The 13,411-nt window shown below is 45.5% G+C and overlaps 1 pseudogene; it reads left to right on the top strand.

The window, feature by feature from the left end:
• The first annotated feature begins 8,566 nt into the window (after positions 1–8,566).
• Positions 8,567–10,750, top strand: LOC121542206 (annotated as a pseudogene).
• The last annotated feature ends 2,661 nt before the right edge of the window (positions 10,751–13,411 follow it).

Below are 13,411 nucleotides of genomic sequence, written 5' to 3'. Positions count from 1 at the left end.
TGGAGCCGGGAAACGGGGTCTGACAGAGGTATTGAGAGAGTAAACTGGCTCGCTAAAAGTCCTCCCAACTTTAGCGAGCCGCGCAGTTTGACGACCGCCGGGAACAGGTGGCGAGGTAATGTCCCGAACCACCACAGTAGAGGCAACAGTTAGTCCTACGTCTGAGTTGGCGTTCCTCCTTGGTTAACCCGTGCCGCCCTACTTGCATTGGTTCAGAATCGGGAGACAGGACCTCTCCACTAATCCTGTGTGGTGGACGATGATCGACGTATTCTGGTCCAATCCCTCGACCCGACTGGAACCTGAGAAGCTGATCGATTGGACGGAACCCATTGCTTCTCCCTCCTTCGCTCCCGGACTCCGATTATCCACCCGAATAGACAAGGCTACCAAGCTGTCCAGGTCACTAGGCTCCGGATAGAGATCAACTCATCCTTGAGCTGCTCCGACAGACCCTGGTAAAAGGCCGCTTGCAGAGACTCCTCATTCCACCCACTCTCCACAGCCAACGTCTTGAACTCGATCACGAAGTCGGCCACGCTAGAGTTCCTTGGTGAAGCGAAAACAGGCGCCTAGCTGCGTCCCTCCCTCGGACGGAATGGTCGAAGAGCCCTCATCTCGGCCGTGAACCCCTGGTATGAAGCCATGCAGGGGTCCTGTCGTTCCCAAACGGCTGAAGCCCACTCCAGCGCTCGACCACGCAGTAACTCAATCACGAAGGCTATCCTAGCCTTGTCTGTGGCATAAGAGTAGGGCTGTAGATCGAACACTAACCCACACTGCATAAGGAAAGAACGGCATCTTCCCAGCTCCCCTCATATTTATCCGGCGTCGGAACCTTGGGCTCACGGAAGGACACAGCTCCAGAAGCGGCAGGCGAGATGGGTGAAACCGGTAGTGGATCCTCCACCGGAAACTTGCGCTGGTTTCTGGACCTCCGTCAGACCGGTAGAAAGGTTCCGAACTGCCAACGCGATCTCCTGTAGCTCCGTGCTACTGATGGCCTCAACATCTTCTCCTGATGGGTAATGGCATGGCTAACAGAGTCCAGGTCCGCTGGGTTCATTACTGGCCGGATCGTTCTGTCACGACTAGTTACAAAGCCAGAACCCAGAAGCAGACCAGGACAAGGTAAGTTGAAACGAAGGTGAGTGTTTATTTACAAATTCAAGAGTGATGCTGAATAATCCAGGGAACAGAGCGGGCGGCGTTGATTAGTTGTTGGGAGTGCAGTGGTTGTTCCAATCATGGCTCGGCAGCCGACCACCAGGCAGAGGTTGGATGAAGGTTCCGGACGAGTGACTGCAGATGGAACAAAACGGAGGTAAGTAAACAACAAACCAACAAGGTGCAAAACAACAAAACTAACGCTAGAAGCTCTAAGACTGATACTCTGGTAAACCTACTGTTCCATGGCTAACGATCCGGCAGGGAATGGATGTTAGGCCAGAGCCTAAGAAGGGTGATGATCAGGACCAGGTGTGCAGATTGCTGATGGGATGCAGGTGCGGAAATCAAGAGAGCTCCCGCCTTAGCAACGTTGCCCGGCAACCAGGCAGGGAGCGTTCCAGAACTCTCGGGAAACTGGAGATCACGAGCAGAAAAACTAGTCCACAGACAGGACCCGACTCAGACTGCCGGGATCGTTACACTCTTATCCAGAGCGACTCACAAATTGGTGCATTCACCCTATAGCCAGTGGGATAACCACTTTACAATTTTTTTTGGGGGGGGTAGAAGGATTACTTTATCCTATCCCAGGTATTCTTTAAAGAGGTGGGGTTTCAAATGTCTCCGGAAGGTGGTGAGTGACTCCGCTGTCCTGGCGTCGTGAGGGAGCTTGTTCCACCATTGGGGTGCCAGAGCAGCGAACAGTTTTGACTGGGCTGAGCGGGAACTATGCTTCCGCAGAGGAAGGGAGCCAGCAGGCCAGAGGTGGATGAACGCAATGCCCTCGTTTGGGTGTAGGGACTGATCAGAGCCCGAAGGTACAGAGGTGCCGTTCCCCTCACTGCTCCATAGGCAAGCACCATGGTCTTGTAACGGATGCGAGCTTCAACTGGAAGCCAGTGGAGTGTGCGGAGGAGGGGGGGGGTGACGTGAGAGAACTTGGGAAGGTTGAACACCAGACGGGCTGCGGCATTCTGGATGAGTTGTAGGGGTTTAATGGCACAGGCAGGGAGGCCAGCCAACAGCGAGTTGCAGTAATCCAGACGGGAGATGACAAGTGCCTGGATTAGGACCTGTGCCGCTTCCTGTGTAAGGCAGGGTCGTACTCTCCGAATGTTGTAGAGCATGAACCTGCAGGAGCGGGTCACCGCCTTGATGTTAGCGGAGAAACGACAGGGTGTTGTCCAGGGTCACGCCAAGGCTCTTCGCACTCTGGGAGGAGGACACAACGGAGTTGTCAACCGTGATGGCGAGATCATGGAACGGGCAGTCCTTCCCCGGGAGGAAGAGCAGCTCCGTCTTGCCAGGGTTCAGCTTGAGGTGGTGATCCGTCATCCATACTGATATGTCTGCCAGACATGCAGAGATGCGATTCGCCACCTGGTTATCAGAAGGGGGAAAGGAGAAGATTAGTTGTGTATCGTCAGTGTAGCAATGATAGGAGAGGCCATGTGAGGATATGACAGAGCCAAGTGACTTGGTGTATAGGGAGAAAGGGAGAGAGCCTAGAACTGAGCCCTGGGGGACACCAGTGGTGAGAGCACGTGGTGCGGAGACATCTTCTCGCCACGCCACTTGGTAGGAGCGACCGGTCAGGTAGGACGCAATCCAGGAGTGAGCCGCGCCGGAGATGCCCAGCTCGGAGAGGGTGGAGAGGAGGATCTGATGGTTCACAGTATCAAAGGCAGCAGACAGGTCTAGAAGGACAAGAGCAGAGGAGAGAGAGTTAGCTTTAGCAGTGCGGAGAGCCTCCGTGACACAGAGAAGAGCAGTCTCAGTTGAATGACCAGTCCTGAAACCTGACTGGTTTGGATCAAGAAGGTCATTCTGAGAGAGATAGCAAGAGAGTTGGCTAAAGACGGCACGCTCAATAGTTTTGGAAAGAAAAGAAAGAAGGGATACTGGTCTGTAGTTGTTGACATCAGTGGGATCGAGTGTTGGTTTTTTGAGAAGGGGAGCAACTCTCGCTCTCTTGAAGACGGAAGGGACATGGCCAGCGGTCAAGGATGAGTTGATCAGCGAGGTGAGGTAGGGGAGAAGGTCACTGGAGATGGTCTGGAGAAGAGAGGAGGGGATGGGGTCAAGCGGGCAGGTTGTTGGGCGGCCTGCAGTCACAAGTCGCAGGATTTTATCTGGAGAGAGAGGGGAGAAAGAAGTCAAAGCATAGGGTAGGGCAGTGTGAGTAGGACCAGCAGTGTCATTAGACTTAACAAACGAGGATCGGATGTCGTCAACCTTCTTTTCAAAGTGGTTGACGAAGTCATCCACAGAGAGAGAGGAGGGGGGAGGATTCAGCAGGGAGGAAAATGTGGCAAAGAGCTTCCTAGGGTTAGAGGCAGATGCTTGGAATTTAGAGTGGTAGAAAGTGGCCTTAGCAGCAGAAACAGATGAAGAAAATGTAGAGAGGAGGGAGTGAAAAGATGCCAGGTCGGCAGGGAGTTTAGTTTTCTTCCATTTCCGCTCCCTGCCCGGAGCTCTGTTCTGTGAGCTCGCAATGAGTCATCAAGCCACGGAGCTGGAGGGGAGGACCGAGCCGGCCGGGAGGATAGGGGACACAGAGAGTCAAAGGATGCAGAAAGGGAGGAGAGGAGGGTTGAGGAGGCAGAATCAGGAGATTGGAGGGAGAAGGATTGAGCAGAGGGAAGAGATGATAGGATGGAAGAGGAGAGAGTAGTGGGAGAGAGAGAGCGAAGGTTGCGGCGGCGCATTACCATCTGAGTAGGGGCAGAGTGAGTAGTGTGGGAGGAGAGCGAGAGAGAAAAGGAAACAAAGTAGTGGTCGGAGACATGGAGGGGAGTTGCAGTGAGATTAGTAGAAGAGCAGCATCTAGTAAAGATGAGGTCAAGCGTATTGCCTGCCTTGTGAGTAGGGGGGCGGTGAGAGGGTGAGGTCAAAAGAGGAGAGGAGTGGAAAGAAGGAGGCAGAGAGAAATGAGTCAAATGTGGACATAGGGAGGTTGAAATCCCCCAAAACTGTGAGGGGTGAGCCATCCTCAGGAAAGGAACTTATCAAGGCGTCAAGCTCATTGATGAACTCTCCAAGGGAACCTGGAGGGCGATAGATGACAAGGATATTAAGCTTAAATGGGCTAGTGACTGTGACAGCATGGAATTCAAATGAGGAGATAGACAGATGGGTTAGGGGGAAAAATTGAGAATGTCCACTTGGGAGAGATGAGGATTCCTGTGCCACCATCCCTCTGACCAGATGCTCTCGGGGTATGCGAGAACACATGGTCAGACGAGGAGAGAGCAGTAGGAGTAGCAGTGTTTTCAGTGGTAATCCATGTTTCCGTCAGCGCCAGGAAGTCGAGGGACTGGAGGTTAGCATAGGCTGGGATGAAGTCAGCTTTGTTGGCAGCAGAACGGCAGTTCCAGAGGCTGCCTGAGACCTGGAACTCCAGGTGTGGGGTGCGTGCAGGGACCACCAGGTTAGAGAGGCAGCAGCCACGCGGTGTGGGGCGTTTGTGTAGCCTGTGCAGAGAGGAGAGAACAGGGATAGGCAGAGGCATAGTTGACAGGCTGTAGCAAATGGCTACAATAATGCAGAGGAGATCGGAATGAAATGAACTAAACATCTGGGAGAGGAGCGAGCAGGGCCTCCCTCACCAAAAACTTCTACCTCAGAAACTATAATTGTTTCACTGAACCACCCGAACAAAAACTCTCCCAACTTCCACCTTTAGAAATCAGAATTGTTGTGAACCACAGCGGATCAATGTTTAAAGGAATAGACTCAACCCACTTTATTCAGCTAGCTAACTATGACACCATAGCTAACTAGCATGCTAGCATCCAATAACACACAGTTTAGCACCAACACTTGGTCACAACAAACCACCAATAGTGTGTTAACACACTAAGCAGATAATTCGTGTCCGTGTCTAGTTCCTTTCATAACGCAGCAATAATTAAACGTTGGCTAGCTAGCATAAATATATTGTATTTAGCTGCCGCAGTACAGCACACAATGGCTACTGTGTTGACTCTGTTCGAAAAACGGCTAGCTAGCTAGCTTCGTGCTACACCCGGCACTGCCGAAAACACTGCCAACCTACAGTAACTACCCACAACAGCCCACGATGCCTAACTATGACACCATAGCTAACTAGCATGCTAGCATCCAATAACACACAGTTTAGCACCAATACTTGGTTACAACAAACTACCAATAGTGTGTTAACACACTAAACAGATCATTCGTGTCCGTGTCTAGTTCCTTTCATAACGCAGCAATAATTAAACGTTGGCTAGCTAGCACAAGTATATTGTATTTAGCTACTACAGTACAGTTAGCTGGTCGTGTTGGCTAGCTAGCAATGGCTACTGTGTTGACTTTGTTTGAAGAAATTAAACGTTGGCTAGCTAGCACATTAACATTGGAAACAACTCTCCACCGTTGCACTAAACAGATAATTACCAATAAACGTTACCAGTAGCTACCCGCTAGCTAGCTAGCCTCGTGCTTCGCGGGCTCCGCCGTAAACAATACTTACCTACAATAATTACCTACGGAAACCTACAATAACTACCTAAATAACTACCTAAATAAACTACATACAATACCTAACTACAACTACCTACCTACGATCTAAAACAGCGATACATTATTTTTATGTGTTAAGATACACTTATATGATTTATTTCGAGTAGAAACTTTTGAATCGTACTGTTTGAAACATATAAATTAATGCAAGGATTGTGCCTGATATCATGAACATGTTGAGTATTAGGTTACCGTATTCACATATTAGTCACTATATACATTTGAAGTATTTGGAGGTATTGATATGGGACTATTTATTCCCAAAGAGGGGGGATTGATGTGGATGTTTAGAGTGGTACATATCTCTGTTGCTAGGCAAGCACTTAATTGGTTCCTATCATGGGGTTTGGTGTGTGTGACATAGGAATGTTTATGCTATTTTCATCTGATCTGAACTTGGGTTGAATTCCTCATTCCTGCCTAATCCAAGGCTGTGTTGATTTATCAGTGACTGAAAGTATCTCTCTTCAGGCATATTATGGAACAGAGTCAGGGTTGAACAGAGTTGAACATGGTACCTATTAACAGTCATGGGTTTTCAAGCGATTGGGTATGAAATGTCACTCATTGGACAATATGCAATTGATAATCACATAGCATTGGATGCTATTACAGTAGATAAAGGGGGAATGTATGCAATTATAGGGGGAGATGCATGTTGTACATACTTGCTATCAGAATAGGAAGGTTTTGGGAATTTAACTAAAGCTATTGGAAATATTAGAGAAATACAGGATGGGATTAGTGATTACAGCTAGAGATGTAACTTAGAAATTGTCATGAATCAATGTATTTTCTGGGATGATGTCATGAGGTTAGGAATTAATTTGTATGTTTGGTTTGTTTGGTTTAAATAATGTTAGATCTGTGGAATTTTACTTACAACAGAAAAATAATGAAAATGGGGGATTGATATTACGTCTTTTATACAGGATTAGTTCATGTTTGATATTGTGAGCTGCATATGATTTGGAGGATGAGGACATTCCATGTATTTATTTCTGTCACTGGTGGGTGCCAGAAGGTATGCATGCCAAGATAGCTGGGGGGCCACTGGTGCTAATCTTAGAAGGAGTATGTGATGGAATATCCTGACTAGGGTGCAAGACGATACATATAGGGTGATGTTATTGTGGTGAGGAGTGACACTCAATCATGGTTGGCAACTGTTGGATAGAATTAGCTTGCAAACAAGTATATAAGCTAAGAGATTTCCTTTGTTCAGGAGTTCAGATAGCAATGTGCCACCCACGTGCCGTTTGCTATGTGAATCCGGTACCGCAATATTAAATACCTTGCATCAACTCTCCATGTAAGTGTTTAAGTATCTTCTTGCATACTGAATTACTTGATGCCAGAGAAACTCATCATAACAGAAAGATTTGCACAAATACAAAAAGATTGATGGTATCATCATAAAACAATATCAATTTAGATCATACAAGGGACAAACCTTACCTTATATTGAGGAGATCTTTACATTTTTCAGTTAAGTTTCTGCACTTGCTGTCCTTTCACATCCAAATGTTTCAGTTGTGCAGTTAGGTTCCTGCAAGAACCCCCACCAACTAAGGAGGTTCCTCGATGAACACCAACTCTTATAGGGTTCTTGGAAGAACCTTTTGGGAGCCATTTTCAGTGCCACAATCTAAAAATTAGGGGTTCAACAAGGGTTCTTCTAAGATCCTCAAAGTTCTTCGAAGAACCTTAGGGTTCTTGGCACTGAAAATTGCCCCCAGCGGTTATTCCAAGAACCCCATAGGAGGTGGGGTTCATCGAGGAACCTCCTTAGTTCACTACAGTTCAACTTGAGAACATATGCTGGTTGCCTTACAATTGTAAGTTCAATCAACATTGTATATTTTTTTTCAGTGCAGCGTATGTGCACGGGTGCGCTTCATGCTGCTACAACGTCGTAGCTACTGGGACCAAAACAGCTGAGAAGTTTAGCCTCGCGCTACAACGCTCTTGGTTGTTGCGGAAATTGACCCTACTACTATTTACTTCGTGCATCTACATCATCTTGCTGAGTCTAGCTTTATGACCTAACCTAAGCTATGACCCTAACCCATCAGTTTATGTATTACTTCCCCACTGTGGCAAGAAGTGACATCCCAAAAAACAATATAACACATAAATGGACGCATAGGCTACTTTCTGTCCCTGTCACGCCCTGACTCAGGGGACTCTTGTATGTTGAGTCAGGGTGTGGATATTCTATGTTGTATTTTCTATGTTTGTGATCTAGGTTTTGTAGTTCTATGTTTGGCCGGGTGTGTTTCCCAATCAGAGGCAGCTGTCGCTCGTTTTCTCTGATTGGGGAGCATACTTAGGCAGCCTATTGGCAATTATGGGTTGTGGGATCTTGTTCCGTGTTGAGGCTTGTTTAGTGTTCAGCCTTAGGACTTCACGGTTCGTTTCGTTGTTTTGTCGTGTGTTTATCATTGTAATAAACATATACGCATTTCACGCTGCGCCTTGGTCTGACCCGTCCTTAAACGAACGTGACAGTCCCTAACACTAAAACTACGACCGAAACTAAATATAAAAAGGAAAGATAAATGTTTTTTTTACAACTTAAACTTAAAACGAGTAAATCAGATCTGAAAACTAACTGAAACTGAATTTCAAATAAAAATCTTAAAACTAATAGAAATAAAAACGAATAGAAAAACACTCATGTTACACTCATGTTTGTGTAGTGTTCCGTCAGTTAAATTGTAGGTATCTTATCTAAGCCTACAGTCGCAGACATGCTGAAGTCAACTGGAGTCATTGAGTTGGGACATTAGGCCAAAACATCAGTGGAAGCTTTGAAGTGTAACACTGAGGAAACGTAATTTCCAGAGAAATGTCAAGGAAGATTTCCTCGCATTGGTACTTAGCAGTAGTCGAAATTATAATTGTATTCAGTACTTTTTGAGAAGCATGATTTCATAAATGAAATTGTTTTCGCTTGCAGCAATGTTGATCAACAATTATCCACTATTGTCGAGGTATAAGTTGCAGCGTCAGTTGCGGAGATGGGAAAACTCCTCCGCTGCTGTTATGCCGTTCAGCAGAATGAGGAAAGTAGTTTGCTGAAGAGTAAACTTAAACTGGTGAACAAAACCAAGACGGTGAGTACACATTTAGTCGGTTGCTATTGAGGGGGAAACGAGTTTGCTGTTGAAAACGTGGCTAGCTAGCAAACTGTAGATCGCTACAAACTTTTACCAGCTACCTAGTTAACGTGAACTGTTACTGAACCCCTTTAATCTGTGACTACTGTCGTTAGCTCACCTAGCTAGTTAGCTACCTGAACATCAGTTGAAACCTGCTAGGTTGCTCTAACTTCCTATTTTAATCTTTCAGATCCAATTTTCATAATTCATGAAGATGTTTGGGAAAACATCGTTGGGAAAAATGGTGATGTTAATGAACGTGATTATGGTCAAAAGAGAGAAGATTTCCACAGGCATAAGCGCCCAGTGGAGTGTCAAGAGGGACCGAGGAAGGAGCACCAAGAGGTACACACCCATAGGCTATATCAGAGAATAAAAGTGTCCACTTACATTGGTCATTAAAGGTGTGTGTGAGCTGAAGTATGCTAACGGTAATGTAGTTAATTCACCAAGTGTTCTAGACTAGTACAATTTGTACTCCCTACTTAACCCACTTAGCTAGCTACCTGACCAGATAATGATAACAACATAAACAGTGCACATGTGTATTTGTATGATGTCAATACTAGGCTGATTTCTTGCCATATCTATGTCTAAAAAGCAAATGCATTATTCAATCAGTTCATTGTATCATACACTGGAGTTAAATTCTTAGCTAGCTGATTTATAATGTGGAATATTTTTATGTGGTGTTTTTGATGCATGTCTTATTGGATACACATACATTTCCACAACTACTGCTCTGACCCTCTCTCTGAGAGTGGTCATCAAGAGGAGGATGACTTTTACTCCATGACCAGAGAAACACTGAGCCAAACTCAGGCAGGAATGGAGAAAATATCCAGTGTGGAAGAGAAGATACTGGAGATGTGGGCAAGACTACACTGAATACGGGTGGACACGGTAAAGTCGATCAGACATTTTATGAAACATAGTACTTGAATCAGTCAGCTAATGGTTTCATGGCACCACTACCATTTAGTTAACTTTTGAATGAGTTTTTATGATTGAGTAAGGACACTCTGGACAATCAGTCAAAACACCATTTAAAATTAGTGTTCCTATGCATTTATTGGGAAAAATTCCACCATTAGACTGTTAAGAAATACTTTTTTTAGGATTGGTACATTGTTTGCTGTTTAAATTATTTATTAATATCCACAATCTCATTCATACATGTAATGTAGAAGATTGTTTTACATTAACGCCTCAACAACCACAATGTCCCTCTCTGTTGCAGATGTGGTTGCAAATGACCTCACCTGTGTCAGACCCAGAGAAACAAGACGGACATCCCTCAAACACAGAGCCAAACACAGGCAGGATTGGAGAAAATGTCCAGAATGGTGATTCTTTAAATACAGCCCAAAGTTCGGATAGAAGCGCTGCCACCGGAGCAGTGAAGCCCTTCAAGCCCTTCATTTGCGACTTTTGTGGAAAGTGTTTCAATTGGAGATGTATGCTTAAAGCCCATCTTAATTCTCACATCAAACCCTTTAGCTGCCCGCAGTGTGGGAAAGGTTTTAGTACAAAGACGGGGTGTAGTAATCACCTCTTGGTGGTGCATTCTAAAGAGAAGACCTTCAAATGCGCAGATTGTGGGAAGATGTTTGCATTGAGAAGTAGTTTGGTCAAACACAGAGAGCTTAACCCAACTCGGCACACCTGCACAACGTGAAAAAACATTCTGTGGCGACCGTGCGCTAAAAAGGCACAACTACAGTGATCACCCGGAAAGGGCAAACAGCTGCTCTCTGTGTTCTAAGACCTTTCAGTCATGGTATCAATGGGATCTTCATAAAGCAGAGCACTCCGAGGAGAAGTATTGCTGTGAAACCTTTGGCAAGCTTTTCGTTTCACCTTCATCCTGATCCAGTCATCAGAGTGCAACTCATACAGCAAGGGCTTATCGCTGTGATGTATGTGGCAAACGTTTCCGTCTTTCAACCTGTCTCAAAGATCATATGACTTTACAAACTGGACAGACACCTTTTGTCTGTGGTTTATGCGGCAAGAGTTACTGTCGTGCAAGCCAGCTCAAAGCACATGCGTTTGCCCATACCGGAGAGAAACCGTTTGTCTGTGACGTATGCGGCAAGCGTTTCCATCTCGCACACTCTTTTGAAAGACATAAAACCATGCATACTGGACTGTAATTCATGTGGCATATGTTCGTACATATTGGTGAACAACCTTTTGCCTGTAATATATGTGGTTAAAAAGTTCAGTAACCCAGGTAATCTCAAGACACAAGCTTTCTCACACAGGGCAGAAATTGTACGTTGTACTACTTGTAAAGGTTTCACCCAATTAACAACCCTTAAGATAGGTCAGCGCAGTCACACTGGCGAAAAGCCTTACACGTGTAATATATGTGGGGAAGGCTTTACCTCGCATGCCTACGTCAAGAAACACAAGATGATTCACTTTGCCACCTTAACTTCGTTCAAAGTCATGTCTGCAGCCACTGTGGTAAAGGCTTCGATCACAAATCTGTGTTGAATCAGCACATACGCACATACGCACTCACACAAAACATTCAACTGCCATATTTGTGGTGAAAGTTTCACGATGAAGGCTACATTTGAAATCCACATGCGCAGTCACACAGGCGAGAGACCATTCAACTGTCGCATTTGTGGAAAAGGTTTCACTGTTAAGTCTTCTCTTGTAAACCACATGCGCACTCACACGGGAGAGACCATATGCTTGTGATGAATATGGCAAGAGATTCTCCCAGACAAGTCATTTAGTATCTCACCAGCGTGTGCACACTGGTGTGAAAGCGTTTGTGTGCAACAAATGTAGGAATGGCTATGCGTGTGCCCGTAATTGGAAAGAATGTACAGGATCACGCTGAAGAAAACCGCTCACACGATCACTCTGTATAATAGGATGAGCTTACTTCATAGATGTTCAGTTTCATTTGATGGAGAGATTATACTATTAAAGGCACAATAGACAATTCTGCTCTAGACTGTCGGGATGTATACTGAACAAAAATATAAACGCAACAATTTCAAAGATTTGACTGAGTTACAGGAAAGCAGTCAATTGAAATAAATTAATTAGGCCCTAATCTATGAATTTCACATGACTGGTCACAGATACCTTTTTTTAAAATGGCCTCACAATGGGCCTCAGTATCTCGTCACGGCAATGTGCATTCAAATTGCCATCGATAAAATGCAATTATGTTCGTTGTCCGTAGCATATGCCTGCCCATACCATAATCCCACCACCACCATGGGGCACTCTGTTCACAACGTTGACATCAGCAAACCGCTCGCATACACAACACCATACACGTGGTCTGCGGTTGTGAGGCCGTTCTCAAAAACGATGTTGGAGGCGGCTTATGGTAGAACAATGTACATTAAATTATATGGCAACAGCTCTGGTGGACATTCCTGCAGTCAGCATGCCAATTGCACGCTCCCTCAACTTGAGACATCTGTGGCATTGTGTTGTGACAAAACTGCACATTTTAGAGTGGCCTTTTATTGTCCCCAGCACAAGGTGCACCTGTGTAATGATCATGCTGTTTAATCAGCTTCTTGATATGCCACACCTGTCAGGTGGATTGATTATCTTGGCAAAGAAATGCGCACTAACAGGGATGTAAACAAATTTGTGCACACAATTTGAGCTATTTGTGCGTATGGAACATTTCTTGGATGTTTTATTTCAGCTCATGAAACATGGGACCAACAATTTTTGTTCAGTGTAGATGTAGTTGTTTTGTCTTCAATGTATAGGCTCTTTGTCGTCTGGACTGAGAGAAGATAATACATATTTGGTGAAATATTTATTGAATCAAGGGGAAAAGTCAATACCTTCCTTACAAGTTTTAATTGGCCCCCACGGAGGGCCGAGTGTCTGCGGGTTTTCGCTCCTCCCTTGTACCTGATTGATTAATTAAGGTCACTGATTAGTAACTAACTCCCCTCCCCTGGTTGTATAGGTCTTAATTGAAAGGAAAAGCCAAAAACCAGCAGACATTAGGCCCTCCATGGAATGACTTCGACACCCCTGCCTTGAAGGTTCTGCATGGTCAATCCGACTTCTGCAGTGGCCGTACAGCATTTACTTGTGATACGGCCACTGAGAAGTCAAGGCATTCATACTTCTTGCGCTTCGCAGAGCTGTTGTGAAGGAAGATGTCAAGGAAGTGAGTTTGTGTTTATACAGGACCTCATGCCCCAACCTACCATCAACCAATCATATCAATGCGGAGCTATATGGAGCCCTCCGCATTGTTACAAAATTTGGGAGCCGCATGGCGATGCAGTACGGAGCTCGATTTGGCCTCCGCAAACCTCCAGAGTCGTAGCAATTGTGCCACACCCTCCGTACAGAGCATCTGGACCACATTGCCAGATCAAGTATAAATTGGCGTAATAGGCAAGTAATTTCAGCGCTGGCCATGACCAGACTAAAGATTGAAATGGAATATGAGTGGTCACAGAGTGATTCGCCCAGGGACCAGACACGTGAATTTCTAAATCCACGACGTCTGGAATATCTTTGTG

This window comes from Coregonus clupeaformis, chromosome 27 (genome assembly GCF_020615455.1).
Source record: "Coregonus clupeaformis isolate EN_2021a chromosome 27, ASM2061545v1, whole genome shotgun sequence".
Taxonomy (NCBI): Eukaryota; Metazoa; Chordata; class Actinopteri; order Salmoniformes; family Salmonidae; genus Coregonus; species Coregonus clupeaformis.
The sequence above is the reverse complement of the archived record's forward strand: the minus strand, read 5'-3'. Positions and strand labels throughout refer to the sequence as shown.